The 17,281-nt window shown below is 46.0% G+C and overlaps 1 long non-coding RNA gene, 1 other non-coding gene and 1 pseudogene across 3 annotated transcripts in view; 1 reads left to right on the top strand and 2 right to left on the bottom strand.

The window, feature by feature from the left end:
- The window catches only part of LOC138418944 (uncharacterized), a 90,884-nt gene that overhangs the window by 44,683 nt on the left and 28,920 nt on the right, over positions 1 to 17,281 (bottom strand). The gene's annotated exons all lie outside the window — the stretch shown is intronic.
- Positions 1 to 17,281, top strand: part of LOC138418505 (cell adhesion molecule CEACAM6-like) — a 34,756-nt pseudogene that overhangs the window by 1,632 nt on the left and 15,843 nt on the right.
- On the bottom strand, positions 4,099 to 4,227 carry LOC138419859 (U6atac minor spliceosomal RNA). The gene has a single exon (XR_011249114.1). It is a non-coding gene; the product is annotated as a U6atac minor spliceosomal RNA (small nuclear RNA).

Raw genomic sequence — 17,281 nt, 5'->3', positions numbered from 1 at the left:
CCTGACAGAGCAGCTCAGGCCTACGGGGAAGCCCCTCCCAGACCCTGTCCCAGGGTCCCAGCTCCAGCAACCGTGGGGAACCTGTGCCGCTGGTGGGTGTTGGCCTCCCAGGCGGGGCTGACTGGGGCGGATGATTCCCCAGATCCCTGAGGCCAAGGTTTCTCAGCAGGTCACTGGCCAGGGCTCAGCCCCAAGAGCCTCATCTGAGCAGGGGTGGAGTCCAGTCCTTCCCCTGAGAATCAGCATGGAGAGCAGGCTAGGCTGGGTCCCCACGCTGTTAGCCGACCCCCTGGGGGTCAGAGGAGACTCCAGAGGAAGGTCAGCGTCCCCAAGAAGGACCAGAGAAGAGAAGACGCTCCGGCAGCTCCTCACCCCGCAGCGGGCAGCCCAGGGAGCCCTCTCCTGTGGACGCAAATAATAGTAAACAGTTTATTTGGCGACTCTTCTATGTTCAGTTTTAGATAATTAATTATGAATGATTTGGGCTTCCCAGGTGGTGATAGTGGTAAAGAAACGAGCTGCAATGTAGGAGACGCAGGTCTAATCCCTGGGTCGGGAAGATCCCCTGGAGAAGGAAATGGCAACTCACTGCAGTATTCTTGCCTGGAGAACCCCATGGACAGAGGAGCCTGGTGGGCTACAGTCCATGGGGTCACACAGAGTAGGGCAGGATTGAAACGACTTAGCACAGTACAGTAGTACAGTACTATGCGCAGCTTTAGGTCATTGATTATGAATGATTTAAGGTCATTACGGTACACCGGCAGTCCAGAGATAATTTACCATTTATCCTATTGTATGGAAAAGAAAGTGAGGTGTAGGGGGATGCAATCAGTGAATCAGAGCTCTTCACACAGAGCATAACTGGCCAATCAGGGTCAGGCCAGCAGCACAGCTCCACCTCTCCTCCATCCCGGGGGCCTTCCTATAATATCTAGGAATGCAGCAGCCAGCTGTTGGTTCAGATCCCTTCTCTTTGGGCATGCCCAACTCAGAGGGAGAGAGTGTGACCTGAGAAGTAAAAGGATACAGAGAAATAATTCTGAATAAACAGAATTATTATTTCTCTGTATTCTAGAACTAAATTACCTGCATCAACCATCAAGTCAGGGACAGGAATGTCCAGGCCTCCCCTCCTTAGGTAGCCGATGGACAAGCTCCTTGCACTGAGTGAACCAGAGATCATGTACCTGCTGGTTACTGGAGGTGCTGGGTGTCACTCCCGCTGGAGTAAAATGGAAAGGACTCAGTTCCTCACTCCCCAGTCTATACCTGCAGCCAGCGCAGGGCCTGACAGGCAACGGGCTCTCAGTGTCTCCTTGGGGAGGGAAGGGTGGAAGGAATAAGGACGGATGAATGATCTGTGATCTCTTCAGGCGCTGGAATCTGGATGCAGAGTCCTAGGAGGCTCTGGCCACGCCTGCCTCCTGTCTCCAGGGAGGGGAGCCGTGTTTTATACCCTGATCACCTGCCCCTAAAACGCACTGGGAGCCGAGTCTCATGGTGACTTGTGGGGCTGCTCCACCATGGGAGGGTTTCCAGGAGTGGGGGGGCAGGGGTCCTGCTTCTGGGCAGTGGTGGGGCTCTTGCACCTCTGGATATTTGAAGTCACTTGAAACCCCCACTTTGAAGTCGCTTGTAAATGGACATTTCTCGCTCCCTGCTCTTCCTGTCTCTCACCTTCTTTCTCCTTCATTCCGTCAAGGACTGGCCCTGCTCTGCACAGCTTCCCTGCCCTTAGACGCAAACATGTGCGCTCAGTCACGTCTAACTCTTTGCAACCCCGTGGAATGTAGCCCTCCAGGCTCTTCTGTCCATGGGGTTCTCTAGGCACAAATACTGGAGCAGGTTGCCATTTCCTTCTCCAGGGAATCTTCCCGACCCAGGAATCAAACTCACATCTCTTGTCTCCTGAATTGGCAGGCAGGTTCTTTACCAGCTGAGCCATCGGGGAAGCCCCCACCCCCTGCCCTTAAGCCTTCCACAGATATTTCCCTAATTGACTGACTTCCCTGTTCCCAGCCTGGCTTAGGCTGGGCGCACCCTCCCAGGTGATAGTAAAGGACTCAGCAATCTGGGAGCAGCAGCCTCTGTGGGGCTCCAACACGAGCCACTTTCCCCAGGTCGCCAGGAAAATGAACTTCAGCTGTCGTCATCTTGTGATGGGAGTAACTCATTAATGTCTCAGATGCAGAGTGATGGAAAACGAGGGGCGGCTATGGTTGGAAATCTTTCCAACAAGATTGTGCCAAGCTCAGAGGGCCACTGTCACTATATACATCTAGACCAGGAGACTGGACATGGTCATCCTCATTCCCTAATAAATTATTTTGTTGTTGTTGCTTAGTTGCTCAGTCAGGTCTGACTCTCTGACTCCATCGACAATAACCCGCCAGGCTCCTCTGTCCGTGGGATTTCCTGGGCAAGAACACTGGAGTGGGTTGCCATGCCCTTCTCCACGGGATCTTCTCCACCCAGGGATCTAACCCACATTGCCTGCGTTGGCAGGCGGATCTTTTACCTCTGAGCCTCCGGGAAAGTCAGTAATAAATTTTTTAAAGAGAAGTAATTGCCTTTCCTGCTCTGTGTAAAGTTCCCTTGGCCCCACAGATACACAGGGGTGGCAAAACTGTCTTCCGTAACATACACAGAAGCGTATATAACAAATGAGACCTGAAACTTTTTAGAACCAAAGGAAGTTCTAGGAAAGGATCCATCAAAGTTCACAGGAAGAGTTTCACTTCAGGCTGAGGATGCTGTACACATGGATTGAGAAGGCACTACAGAGATGTCTAATGGAAAGGTCAGGGTCATCCAGGTATTATTGGGGTGAGGGAGGAAAGGGAGCCTTCTCCTCACACATCCTCTCTTGAAGCGAGACCCACAGCCTTGTTCACAGGCTCAGGGTCCTCCTTGGGGTCACCTTCACAGAGCTCACTAGGCCCCGGCAGTGGGTAAGGAGCTTGGCCCCAGGCCGCTGACCTAGCCTCAGTCAGCCACCTCCTCCATTCTCTCCACAGGCCTGCTGCGGCAGCCCTCCATCCAAGTCAACGACTCCATGGTCAGGAAAAAAGGAAACAGGGTGGTCATTACCTGTGTCACAAATGAAACGGACATCAGCATCAAGTGGATCTTCAATAAGCAGCAACTAAAAGCCGCAAAGAACATCTTCCTGTCCAAGGACAGCAAGAACCTCACCATAGACCCCATTAAGAAGGAAAATGCCGGGGAATATCAGTGTGAGATCTTCAACATAGGCACTTCCAACAGAAGTGAGATCTTTGAGCTGAAGGTGAAAGGTAAGTGACCGCTTGCCCCATGCTCCATCTTCCCAAGAGGATGGCTCCACCTACAGGGTGCACAGTGGATCGAGGTCACAGCAGGCAGACTATCAGTGAGGAGACTATTACAATAAAAAGATGGCAAAATCTTAATAGCTCCATCTCTGAAAAGAAAAGGTGGGGGGCTTCCCTGGTGGCTCAGAGGATGAAGAGTCTTCCTGCAATGTAGGAGATCCAAGTTTGATCCCTGAAAGTTGGGAAGATTCCCCTGGAGAAGGGAGTGACTACCCACTCCAATATTCTTGCCTAGAGAATTCCATGGACAGAGGAGCTTGGCGGGCTACAGTCCATGGGGTCGCAAAGAGTTGGATACAACTGGATGACTAACATGCACACACACACACACACACACACACACAAAATACAGTAAGTTTCTAATCCTGGGGCTGGCATTTACTCTGTGACCTTGCACAAGATTTTTTTTTTCTGGTACACTATATGGTAAAAAAAAAAAAGTAAGATTTATCATGTAAATAATTTTGGAGTTTATAGCTCAGTGGTATTAAGTAAGTCCATAAATATTGTTTTGCAGTTGTTACCCACATATATCCAGTAACACCTTGGTAAGTATTGTCATCTAGGCAACATTAAGTCTTCTAGACCATAAACACTTTTCATTTATTCATGTCTTTAATTTCTTATTCTATGTTTTCCCTTTGAAAAAAAATTTGTTTAGTTTCTCTTGTACAAGTCTGTCAGCTCCAAAATTCCTAAATTTTATTCTTATTGCTGCTGTTATAAGTGGAATTTATTTTTATAAAAATGATGGTTGGATACTATGATTCAGGTAGCAATTCCTTAACTGTATGCATATTGTTAGGTCCAAAGGCATCTGCCATTTTTGTCAAGGGGAGTGAATGTTAGCCTTATCTCCTTCATACAACATATACAGAGAAGTTTTTAACTTTTCTTTTCATGTTGTTCACTGTTCATATATAGAAATACAACTGCATTTATGTGTTGGTTTCATATCCTGCAGCTCTATCAAATTTGTTTATTAGACCTAACAGTTTTTCGTGAAATTTTTAGGGTTTTGTTAATATATAAGGCCACATCCTCTGCAAATAGTTAATTTTGCTTCTTAATTTATAATTTCAGTATCTTTTCTATTTTCTTTGGCACCAAATTGGTCCATTACTTTTTAAAAAGTTATTTTTTGTAATTCACAAAGTTTTATTAGAATTAAATGAGATACCTGATATAGGTTCTTAATGCAATGGGCACTGTTTTATTAATTAATTTTTAAAATAATTTTTTTACTTATTTTTGGCCAGGCTGGGTCTTTGTAGCTGTGTGGGCTTTTTCGCACAGGCTTAATTACTCCATTGCATATGGGATCTTCTCAGACTGGGGTGGAACCCATGTCTCCTGCATTGGCAGGCGGACTCTTTACCACTGAGCCACCAGGGAAGCCCTGTCTGTTGCTTTTAATATTGTTTTGAATAGAAGTGGCAAAAGCAGGCATCCTTATCTTGTTCTTGATCTTAGAGGGAAAACTTTCAGTCTTTCAGACTTAGAATGGTGTTAGGTGCGGGTTTTAATATACGGCCTCTATAACACTGGAGCTTCCCAGGTAGCGCTAGTAGTAAAGAACCTGTCTGCCAAGGCAGGAAATGTAAGAGACACAGGTTCAATCCCTGGGTCAGGGAGATTCTCCTGGAGAAGGGCATGTCAATCCACTCTAGTATTCTTGCCTGGAGAAGTCCATGGACAGAGGAGCCTGGCAGGCTCCAGTCCATGGGGTCACAATCTTTGTGATTCCACTTTGGTAGCATCTGTGTTTCTAGGAATTTGTCCATTTTACTGAAGTTATGCAATTTGTTGGCATACAATTATTCATAATACTCCTATAACTCATTATTTCTTGAGAATTAGTAGCAATGTCCCCACTTTCCTTGCTGATTTTAGTAATCTGAATCTTCCCGGTTTTTCTTGATCAGTCTAGTTAACGTTTTGTCAGAATTGTTCATCTTTTCCCCCCAATTATTTATTTACTGTGCCGTGTTGGGCCTGCATTCCTGTGCTGGTTTTTCTCTAGCTGCGGTGAGTGGGGTTTACTCTCTAGTTGCAGCGCATGGGAGTCTCACTGCGGTGGCTTCTCTTGTTCTGAAGAATGGGCTCTAGGGCCTACGGACTTGAGTAGTTGCAGCCCATGGGCTCAGTAGTTGCAACTCCCTGGCTCTCGAGCACAGGCTCAGTAGTTGTGGAGCACAGACTCAGCTGCTCTGCTGTGTGTGGGATCTTCCCAGATCAAGGGTCAAACCCATGTCTCCTGAATTGGCAGACAAATTCTTTACCACTGAGCCACCAGGGAAGCCTTTCTTATTCTTTTTTGAAGAACCAGTTTCTCGTTTTATTGTTCTTTTTCTCTATTACTTTTCCATTCTCTATTTTATTTGTCTCCACTCTAACGGTTATTATGTCTTTCCTTCTGCTAGCTTAGGGTATGGTTTGTTCTTCTTTTGCTAGTTCCTTCAGCTGTAACGTTTGGTTCTGAATTTGAGATCTTTCTTCTTTTTTAAGGTAACCATTTACAATTATAAATTCTTGCATGAGATTCTTAACTTCACTGAGCCTCAGAGTCCTCAACTGAAATCATACTAAGGTCTCTGCTTCATGTCATTGTTTCAAAGATTTAACATACTATTCAGTTAAACCCTTAGTAAAATGCCGCACGCTGAGGAAATGTTCAATAACTGTTAGATGCTATTATTACTATTACTACCATTGGGCTCTATAAAATCAGGTATTCCTACCGTCAAGGACTACACTAGATCCACCTCTTATTAGTTATATGACTTTGGGTACCTTCTTTTTTTTTTATCATCACTGGAAGTCTCGGGTTTTTCATCTGTTAAGTGGAAATAATGTTGACCTGCACTCAATATGCCAGCAAACCGGGAAAACTCAGCAGTGGCCACAGGACTGGAAAAGGTCAGTTTTCATTCCAATCCCAAAGAAAGGCAATGCCAAAGAATGTTCACACTACCATATAATTGCACTCATCTCACACGCTAGCAAAGTAATGCTCAAAATTCTCCAAGCCAGGCTTCAACAGTATGTGAGCTATGAAATTCTAGATGTTCAAGCAGGATTTAGAAAAGACAGAGGAACCAGAGATCAAATTGCCAAAATCCACTGAATCACAGAAAAAGCAAGAGAATTCCAGAAAAATATCTACTTCTGCTCTATTGGTTACACAAAAGCCTTTGACTGTGTGGATCACAACAAACTGTGGAAAATTCTTAAGTAGTGGGAATACCAGACCACCTTACCTACCTCCTGAGAAATCTGTATGCAGGTCAAGAAGCAACAGTTAGAACCAGACGTGGAACAACAGACTGGTTCCAAATTGGGAAAGGAGTATGTCAAGGCTGTATACTGTCAGCCTGTTCATTTAACTTATATACAGAGTACATCATGTGAAATGCCAGGCTGGATGAAGCATCAGCTGGAATCAAGATTGCCGGGAGAAATATCAATAACCTCAGATACACAGATGATACCACCCTTATGGCAGAAAGTGAAGAGGAACTAAAGAGCCTCTTGATGAAAGTGAAAGAGGAGAATGAAAAAGCTGGCTTAAAACACAACATTCAAAAAACGAAGATCATGGCATCTGGTCCCATCACTTGATGGCAAATAGATGGGGAAACAGTGGAAGCAGTGACAGATTTTATTTTCTTGGACTCCAAAATCACTGCAGATGGTGACTTCAGCCATGAAATTAAAAGACACTTGCTCCTTGGAAGAAAAGATATGACCAACCTAGATAGCGTATTATAAAACAGAGACAAACAAAGGTCCATCTAGTCAAAGCTATGGTTTTTCCAGCGGTCATGTATGGATGTGAGAGTTGGACTATTAAGAAAGCTGAGTGCCAAAGAATAGATGGTTTTGAACTGTGGTGTTGGAGAAGACTCTTGAGAATCCCTTGGACTGCAAGGAGATCCAACCAGTCAATCCTAAAGGAAATCAGTCCTGAATATTCATTAGGACTGATGCTGAAGCTGAAACTCCAATACTTTGGCCACCTGATTTGAAGAACTGACTCATTTGAAAAGACCCTGATGCTGGGAAAGATTGAAGGCAGGAGAAGGGGACGACAGAGGATGAGATGGTTGGATGGCATCACCGACTCAATGGACATGAGTTTGAACAAGCTCTGGGAGTTGGTGATGGACAGGAAAGCCTGGTGTGCTGTAGACCATGGGGTCGCAGAGAGTCAGACACGACTGAGCGACTGAACTGAACTGAATGTTGACCTGGCAGGGTTATTATATGAATCATATGTGGTATGTGTAAAGTATATAGCAGAGAGTCTGTCATATAATAAGTACCTCATAACAATAGCTAACATCAGCATTCATCTTCAGATTTGAGTTGACTAGTGAGGAAAACAGAAATAAAAAACAAAGTGATGCAAAAAATATTACATATTGGAAGGGAGGGAAAGAATAAAACAAAAGACTCATAGGAACATGTTCCTGACTAAATATGGGAGAGGAGAAAAAAAAAGGATTTGACTGCAAGTTTTCTTGTCTGGTATACTTTTCATCCTTGAGATGCAGCCAAGATGGGACTAGACATCCAAGATATTTACTGGGAGAATGCCTGTTTAGGAAAGTGGGGCAGGCGTGGGAGGAGCCTGGGAAGGTCCTCAGACCACAAGGCGTATCTGCCCCAAGTGAAAAAGAAAGAGAAGGAAGGAAGTTTTAGGCTGCAGTGCAGTTTTAGAGACTGTCTGCAAAGCTGATGGGGAGTCCTTGAGCTAAAGTCACCCATGGAGGAAGATCATTTCTCATCAGTTCAGTTCAGTCGCTGGAACTGGAATTAAATCACCTCCGCTAGCTTTGCTTGTAGTCATGCTTCCTAAAGCCCACTTGACTTTGCATTCCAGGATGTCTGGCTCTAGGTGAGTGCTCACACCATCGTGGTTATCTGGGCCATGAAGATTTTTTTGTATGATTCTACTGTGTATTCTTGCCACCTCTGCTTAATATCTTCTGCTTCTGTTAGGTTCATACCATTTCTGTCCTTTATTGTGCCAATCTTTGCATGAAATGTTCCCTTGATATCTCTAACTTTCTTGAAGAGATGTCTAGTCTTTCCCATTTTATTTTTTTCCTCTATTTCTTTGCAATGATCACTGAGGAAGGCTTTCTTATCTCTCCTTGTTATTCTTTGGAACTCTGCATTCAGATGGGTATATCTTTCCTTTTATCCTTTGCCTTTGGCTTCTCTACTTTTCTCAGCTATTTGTAAGGCCTCCTCAGCAACCATTTTTCCTTTTCACATTTCTTTTTCTTGAGGGTGGTCTTGATCACTGCCTCCTGTACAATGTCACAAACCTCCATCCATAGTTCTTCAGGTACCCTGTCTATCAGATCTAATCCCTTGAATCGCTTGTCACTTCCACTGTATAATTGTAGGGGATTTTATTTAGGTCATACCTGAATGACCTAGTGGTTTTCCCTACTTTCTTCAATTTAAGTCTTGAGTTTTGCAATAAGGAGTCCATGGTCTGAGCCACAGTCAGCTCCTGGTCTTGTTTTTGCTGACTGTATAGCACTTCTCCAGGCCAGAATAATGCAATGGGTAGCCTATCCCTTCTCCAACAGGTCTTCCCAATCCAGGATTCAAACCAGGGTCTCCTGCATTGCAGGGAGATGAGCTACCAGCGAAGGCCCTATCATTTCTCATAGGATTATTGAATTCACATCCTTACTGGGAGCCAGTGTGAAGGGTGTTCTCTGTGCAAAGGGGCAGTGAATTCAGAGGGCTTTCCATCAATAAATGCCCACCACGAGACACCTGAGAGGCACATATTCATAGCTGTCACACTTGGTACCCAGAGAAAGATGCAGTCATGAAAAGGTGGGAAGTGATGTGTGGGCTGTAAGGTATAGTTCGAGCCAAGGCAGAAAAAGGAAAGACAACCTCAACAGAAGTAGGTTACCTTTATTCAGGCAAGGAGGGGCGACAGTCAGCCTAACGACCAGGCTGAGCGCGGAGAGGGATCAGGGAGGCTCCATATTTATAGGGAGGTTTGTGGAAGCGATAAGGGAAACATTAACCAGATGGGATGTTTTGGGTATTCTTTAGTTGAGATGGCATTTGTAGTTGGGCAGGGGGTGATAAGTCTTCTGGGCAGGTGTAGGGGGTGGAAGGTTTCTGGACAGGGGGTGATAAGTCTTCTGGGCAGGTGTAGGAGGTGGAAGGCTTCTGGACAGGGGGTGATAAGTCTTCTGTGCAGGTGTAGGAGGTGGAAGGTTTCTGGACAGGGGGTAATAAGTCCCAGATAGATGCAATTGGCATGGAGCATCAGAATGGGACCTAAAGTTCTGTTTTGTTTTCTCCGAAGTTAGATGATTCAGCAAGGGCCTTTGAAACTGTTGTTTTTTTTTCTAGGCCCAAAAGACTCCTTTATGGACTAGTCACTCAGTCATGTCTGACTCTTTGCGACCCCATGGACTGTAGCCCCCCAGGCTCCTCTGTCCATAGAATTCTCCAGGCAAAAATACTAGAGTGGGTTGCCATTTCCTCCTCCAGGGGATCTTCCTGACCCAGGGATCAAACCCACATCTCCTACATTGCAGGCAGATTCTTTACCATCTGAGCCACCAGGGAAGCCCCAGGAAAAGGTGGGAAGTTATACAAAACCATGAAAAGGTGGGAAATAGTTACATACAAAAATAACCATCAGTCCTTCTTACATCTCCAAAGCCTTTGGAAATATATGTGCAGAAAAGGCCAGATTGGAACTGAGGCAGCTCTGGTCACCAACCTAGAAATATATGGAGAAAGAAAGAAAATCACAAGGATCTTGTCACCTAATCACCACACAACAGCTCTCCCACAGAAAATCGATTTTGCAGGCACAAGTAGAGACTACTCAATGTTGACAGCTCTTGCGTAGAGCACCTCCCACTGTAAAATAATGTCACTTTCATTCATTGTATTCTTTTCTTTCCATGACAGACTCTTGGTTTGACCTCACAACTGGTACCATTGTCGGCATCATGATTGGAATCTTGGTTGGTCTGGCTGTGACAGGAGCCCTGATGTATTTTCTTTTTTTCAAATAAACTGTAGGGTAGGCCGCCTCTCCTCTTGTTCTGCTTTCTCCAAGGCTGACTGCCCTGCTTGGGAGAGGGAAGGAGACTTCATCTCCATCTCTGGCCTGGATCTGCTCCTCAGTCTTCCTAAAGCCCTGCTTCTCGGCCCTGATTTTTATGGGTCTCCTCTTCCCTGTTCTTCATGCTTCCTGCACCCGCCTCTCTTTTGGACATGGCTGTTCCCACCCACATCTGATTTAGAGGAGTGTCAACTAGAAAAGGTGAACAACGTGAGAGCTGTGAGTTAGGTTTCACTGGGGGCAAAATGAGGACTGCAGCCCGGAAGGCAGCGCCTCAGATAGCTCTGATAGCCTGCTCTGAAGAGGCAGTCGGGGAAGGTCAATATATAAGATTTTGTTGAAGGGGGAGTTCAAGGCAATTAAGTGCTCACGTTATAAGAGGTTTTCTGCTAGACACGAGGAGGTGATGTCATCATGATAGGATTTAGTGCTTTTCTAGAGATGAGATGCAAGGATGGGAATCATGAAATCAGTTTCTGAAAATATCCAGCTACCCCACCAGATTCCTCGGAGCACAGAGTGCCTCATGCCCCCCTGAATTCCCTCAGGGGGTGTTGAAGGTCAACAGCTGCAGGAACACAGGGTCCAGTCTCTGCAGAAAGTGAAAGTGTTAGTCGTTCAGTCGTGTCCAACTCTTTGTGACCAAACAGACTATAGCCTGCCAGGCTACTCTGTCTATGGGATTCTCCAGGCAAGGCAACAAAGGAAGCCACCACAATGAGAAGCCTGCACACTGCAATGAAAAGGATCCCTGGCTACCTACGACTAGAGAAAGACTGTTTGCAGCAACAAAGACCTAGCGCAGCCAAAAATAAAATTTTAAAAACCCATTTCTAAAAACATCTATGAACTTTCGGAAGTTGAACAATCCATGTTAGCAACACCCAAATCAATCAATCAATATGTCATTCCTACCCTAAAGAAGACCTCCAGTTACTTCCCTTCAAAGAGTAACCAGCATCCTCACTTCCAATGCATGAGATAGGTCTGCCTTTTCATGCTTTTCCACATAGGAAAAACACAGTATGTCCTTACATGTGTCTGGTTCTTTCATTCAACATTATGAGAGTCATCCATCTCATTGTGTACTGTTGTGCTTAATGTATTCTCATTGCTGTATCATTGTATCTGTTGTAACCACACGTTCTGGGAAACAAACTCACTTAGAAGGACAATGCAGATAGTGGAGTGCAGTTTATTACACCAGCAGGCCCAAGGCAGAGTCTCCTCTTAGCCAAGGACCCTGACCAGTTTTTGTGAAAACCTTATATACCCTAAGCATACATGCCCAAACCCATCTCCCCAAAATTCCCTGACACTAGTCTGAACAATGGAAAAAGAAATATACAATCAAAGTTAACCCATGATTCATATACCTTATCAATAGGCTTGTGGTCATACCCCAATAAGCATAATAGAATGTATGATTCTATTCGGTTACACAGATAATTAGGGGTTTTTTTAGGCGATGGAGAGGCCTGGGGCTCTTCCTTCCGGGGGCCTGGTTTTCCAGTTGGTATGTCGTTTCCATAGATACTAGGCATATAGCTCAAAGTCCACAGTCCAGCCCAAGATGGAGTCCTGCTTTCAAGATAGAGCCTGTTCTGTTTCCTCCTTCATATCCATTGTAGAATTTCATAATCTATCTCTTCTAATGATCACCCAACAGAACGTTAGCAAGCAGGAAAAAATGGGTAATAAAAGCCTTTCTCTGAAGCTAAAAGTTTCAAAGAGATGAAAGCCTAGGATGCTGAGTCACCCCAGACATGGTGAGGGCCTGGCCCATGACTCTGACTTAAACAACCACTGCTGATGCCTTTCAGACTGACAAAGTTGCACAGTCTTCTTTGAACTTTGATGCCCAGGAGTCAAAGAAAGCAACTTCAGGTCCCCCATCTCCAACAGCCACAGAAACAGTTTATGGAGAAGTGAAGAAGACGAGGGAGGAGGAGGAGAGAAGAGAAACAAAAAGGAGAAGCAATGCAAAAAAGAGGCAGCGCTCGTGACACTGCGGCTGTCTCAAGGTTCTCATTCCATCATCAGGAGATTCTTTCACCATTAGGGAAAATGGAAGACAGTCTTTCCCCAGCTCTCCTGTAATCCTCTAACAAGGCTCCTCCAGGCTGCCTGGTCACAGCCCTTTCCTTCAGTGTCAATAGATGAAAAGGCACATCCATGAGGAGGTCTGTGGGAAACCCTACCTTCCTGGTCATTGAACTTTGGCAAAGAGGACCTTGGGAGACAGTGGTCAGAATCTCTGCCCCTCCCCATTTGCTGACCTAGACCTCCCCATTTGCTTCTTCAGAGCACACTGGCTGAGTAGTATTCCATTGTATGTATGTCCCACAGCTTCTTTATCCATTCATCTTGTGATGGACACCTAGGTTGCTTCCATGTGCTTTCCGCCCCAGTCCTGGCCTATTGGAGTCTAACTTGAATTTGCCACACATTTGCAAGTTATGTCCTTCTCACTGAAATGCATGTGTCAGAAAAGAAGAGAGAAGAAAAAGCTTTTCCTAGCTCTTCAAAGTCCAGTAGGAACTCAATATCCACAGGAAATACATATGTAATTGAGTTAGGACCGCAAATTCGACAGCTTTGTCCCCTATCAAGGTTGTCGAAGGTAAACACCTTGATGCTTACCTAGAAGACCACCTGAAGGAAAGTTACAGGGCTCAAAATAGCCTGGAGTTAAAACACCCCTCTGGGGCCTCCCCACCATTCTATGCAAAACAAAGAACTCTGTCACCGAAGGAAAAAGAAAATGGACATTAAGGTTGATTACGCCCAGCTTCCAGTGGGTCCAGCCTCTGGCTGATCTCCAGAATTCCTTGCCCCAGCCTTCTAAGAGATAACTACTCCGAACAACCTTGGAGAACAGGCCCCCTTAAGACAGTAGATTTCCACATATATGCCTATATATACTTACTTTTTTTTCTTTCTTTTTTTAAAAATTTTTCTTTGCAATACTGTATTGGTTTTGCCATACATCAACATGAATCCGCCACGGGTGTTCCCAATCCTGGACCCCCTTCCCACCTCCCTCCCCATACCATCTCTCTGGGTCATCCCAGTGCACCAGCCCCAAGCATCCTGTATCCTGGGTTAGTGCAGCAGCTCACTAATCTGACTGCTGCCCCTTCTCGCCTCATTAAAAGTGATCTGTTCCTGTAAAGTGCCAGTCTCGTTCTTTTTCCAAACCTTGCCTTCTCTTAACTCCCTTACCCTACACCACCAGTCCCTTTGGAAAGCTCGTCTTCAGAGATCCTACTGCGTGAGTGTATGCGTGCTCAACTGTGTCCCATTCTTTTGGACTCCATGGACTGTAGCCCACCAAACTCCTCTGTCCATGGGATTTCCCCCAGGCAAGAACACTGGAGTGGGTTGCCATTTCCTCCTCCAGGGAATTTTCCCGACCCAGGGATTGAACCCATGTCTCCTTATTGGCAGGAGGATTCTTTACCACTGAGCTACCAGAGAACCTACTGCTGCTGCTAAGTCACTTCAGTCGTGTTCGACTCTGTGCGACCCCATAGACGGCAGCCCACCAGGCTCCCCCGTCCCTGGGATTCTCCAGGGTAGAACACTGGAGTGGGTTGCCATTTCCTTCTCCAAGGCATGAAAGTGAAAAGTGAAAGTGAAATTGCTCAGTCGTGTCCGACTCATCGCGACCCCATGGACTGCAGCCTACCAGGCTCTTCCGTCCATGGGATTTTCCAGGCAAGAGTACTGGAGTGGGGTGCCATTGCCTTCTCCAAGACAGAGAACCTAATAGAAGTAACTAAACAACTACTTGTCTAGGTCCATAAGTAATCCTTAATTTTTAAAATGCAGGTATGTTTAAAGAACTTCATGGGCTTCATTTCAAGAACTGCCCACAGAGGAAGGGATTATCACTTTGGGGAGGGGGGTGGCAGTCAGCTCTTGTTGTTGTTGTTGTTCAGTTGCCCAGTCATGTCTGACTCTTGTGACCCCACAGACTGCAGCACGCCAGGCCTCTCTGTCCCTCACCATCTCCCAAAGTTTGACCAAGTTCATGTCCATTGCATCGGTGATGCCATCCAGCCATCTCATCCTCTGACATCCTCTCCTCCTCCTGCCCTCAATCTTTCCCAGCATCAGGGGCTTTTCCAATGAGTCAGCTGTTTGCCAGGAGGGATTGGGAGCAGGAGGAGAAGGGGACGACAGAGGATGAGATGGCTGGATGGCATCACCGACTCGATGGACGTGAGTTTAAGTGAACTCTGGGAGTTGGTGATGGACAGGGAGGCCTGGCGTGCTGCGATTCATGGGGTTGCAAAGAGTTGGACACAATTGAGTGACTAAACTGAACTGAACTTGCATCCCCTGACCAAAATACTAGAATTTCAGCTTCAGCATCTGTCATTCCAACAAGTATTCAGGGTTGATTTCCTTTAAGATTGACTGGTTTGATCTCCTTGCTATCCAAGGAACTCTCAGGAGTCTTCTCCAACACCACAGTTTGAAGGCATGGATTCTTTGGTACTCCGCCTTCTTTATGGTCCAGCTCTCACAACCATACATGACCACTGGGAAGACCGTAGTCTTGACTACATGGATCTTTGTTGGCAAAATCATGTCTCTGCTTTTCAACACGCTGTCTAGGTTTGTCATCACGTTCCTGCCAAGAAGCATATGTCTTCTGATTTCATGGCTGCAGTCACCATCTGCAGCAATTTTAGAGCCCAAGAAGAGGAAATCTGTCACTACTTCCACCTTTTCCCCTTCTATCTGCCATGAAGTATTGGGGCCGGATGCCATGGTCTTAATTTTTTTAATATTTCTTTTTAAGCCAGCTCTTTCACTCTCCTTCACCCTTATCAAGAGGCTCTTTAGCTCCTCTTTGCTTTCTGCCATTAGAGTGGTATCTGTATATCTGAGGTTGCTGATGTCAACAACAACCAGATACAATCTGGTTTTGTCTAGTCAGCTCTTATCATATACAATCTGCTGGGACTAGGGAAAATACTCAGAAATTTTACCCTCTAGAGAGTATTTAAATAATGGCCAAAGAATGTACAATTTAGGTTATTGGTAGGTTTCCCCGCCCCCCCTTCCTTTTAAGACATTCTGCCATTTTAATTTTTGTAACTGCTTGTTTATGTGAAAGGGGTTCTGTTTAACTTGCTGCATAAGCCAGTCTGACTGCTTTAGAGAAAAGAAGCCACCAAAATCCTGCACGTCCCTCTGGCCAGGAGCTCCGCAAGCCTTCTCTGTGAGGGGCTCGACATAGAAAATAAGAAGCAGCAGTTTTCTACATTCATGCCCAGAAATGGATCCCACTCCCTTTCTAGGCACCTCAGGCCAGTCATCCTGCTCAGTTGCTCAATCATGTCCAACTCTGTGCGACCCCATTGACTGTAGCCCTCCAGGCTCCTCTGTCCATGGGATTCTCCTGGCAAGGATACTGGGGTGTTTTGCCGTTCACTTCGCCAGGGGATCTTCCCCACTCAGGGATGGAACCTGTCTCCTGCCTTGGCAGGCCTGTTCTTTACTACTAGCACCACCTGGAAAGTCCCAGGCCAGTCATCAATCCCCTCGTCTTCTGCCTGCCCCACTCACCCTCTCAGGACGCCTTGGTCTCTGCTGAGGGGTGTCTGGTCCTTGAGAAACAGGAGCGCCCTGAAGGGAACATGCCCCCTCGCTTTGTTGGTATTTATGGCCGGCCTAGAAAGCCGCACTGGTGCACATGCTCCTTAGGACACAAGGGGTGGATTATGACTCAGCCCTGGGCTTCTTGAAGAGTCTCTGGAATTCTTCTCCCATGGGGTCCATGGGAGGGGGAGAGACACGTCTGCTGCTGCTGCTGCTAAGAAGCTTCAATCGTGTCCGACTCTGTGCGACCCCATAGACGGCAGCCCACCAGGTTCCTCTGTCCCTGGGATTCTCCAGGCAAGAACACTGGAGTGGGTTGCCATTTCCTTCTCCAATGCATGAAAGTGAAAACTGAAAGTGAAGTCGCTCAGTTATGTCCGACTCATTACAACCTCATGGACAGTAGCCTACCAGGCTCCTCCATCTGTGGGATTTTCCAGGCAAGAGTACTGGAGTGGGGTGCCATTGCCTTCTCCGAGGCACGTCTACTTCCCACCAGCCTTCTGCACAGACGAGGCCTCCTTGAGCTGCTGAGAGAAAGGCTTTATTCCACCTTCATGACGGACCTCCTGCTGCGTCCCCCAGAGAGGGGTGGCTGGGAGCACTGTGTTCTCAGGTAACTCTTTCAGGGTTTTCTCACCCTGACACAGACTGTGTACACCTCCCTCATGCACACACTTCTGCATAATTTAATTTTGCCTGGCTGAGAAATCTGTATGCAGGTCAGGAAGCAACAGTTAAAACTGGACATGGAACAACAGACTGGTTCCAAATAGGAAAAGGTGGACATCAAGGCTGTATATTGTCACCCTGCTTATTTAACTTCTATGCAGAGTACATCATGAGAAATGCTGGACTGGAAGAAACACAAGCTAGAATCAAGATTGCCGGGAGAAATATCAATAACTTCAGATATGCAGATGACACCACCCTTATGGCAGAAAGCGAAGAGGAACTAAAAAGCCTCTTGATGAAAGTGAAAGAGGAGAATGAAAAAGTTGGCTTAAAGCTCAACATTCAGAAAACGAAGATCATGGCATCCGGTCCCATCACTTCATGGGAAATAGATGGGGAAACAGTGGAAACAGTGTCAGACTATTTTTTTGGGCTCCAAAATCACTGCAGATGGTGACTGCAGCCATGAAATTAAAAGACGCTTACTCCTTGGAAAAAAAGTTATGACCAA

Source organism: Ovis canadensis, chromosome 14, assembly GCF_042477335.2.
Source record: "Ovis canadensis isolate MfBH-ARS-UI-01 breed Bighorn chromosome 14, ARS-UI_OviCan_v2, whole genome shotgun sequence".
NCBI lineage: Eukaryota > Metazoa > Chordata > Mammalia > Artiodactyla > Bovidae > Ovis > Ovis canadensis.
This window is presented reverse-complemented; position numbering and strand designations above follow the sequence as displayed.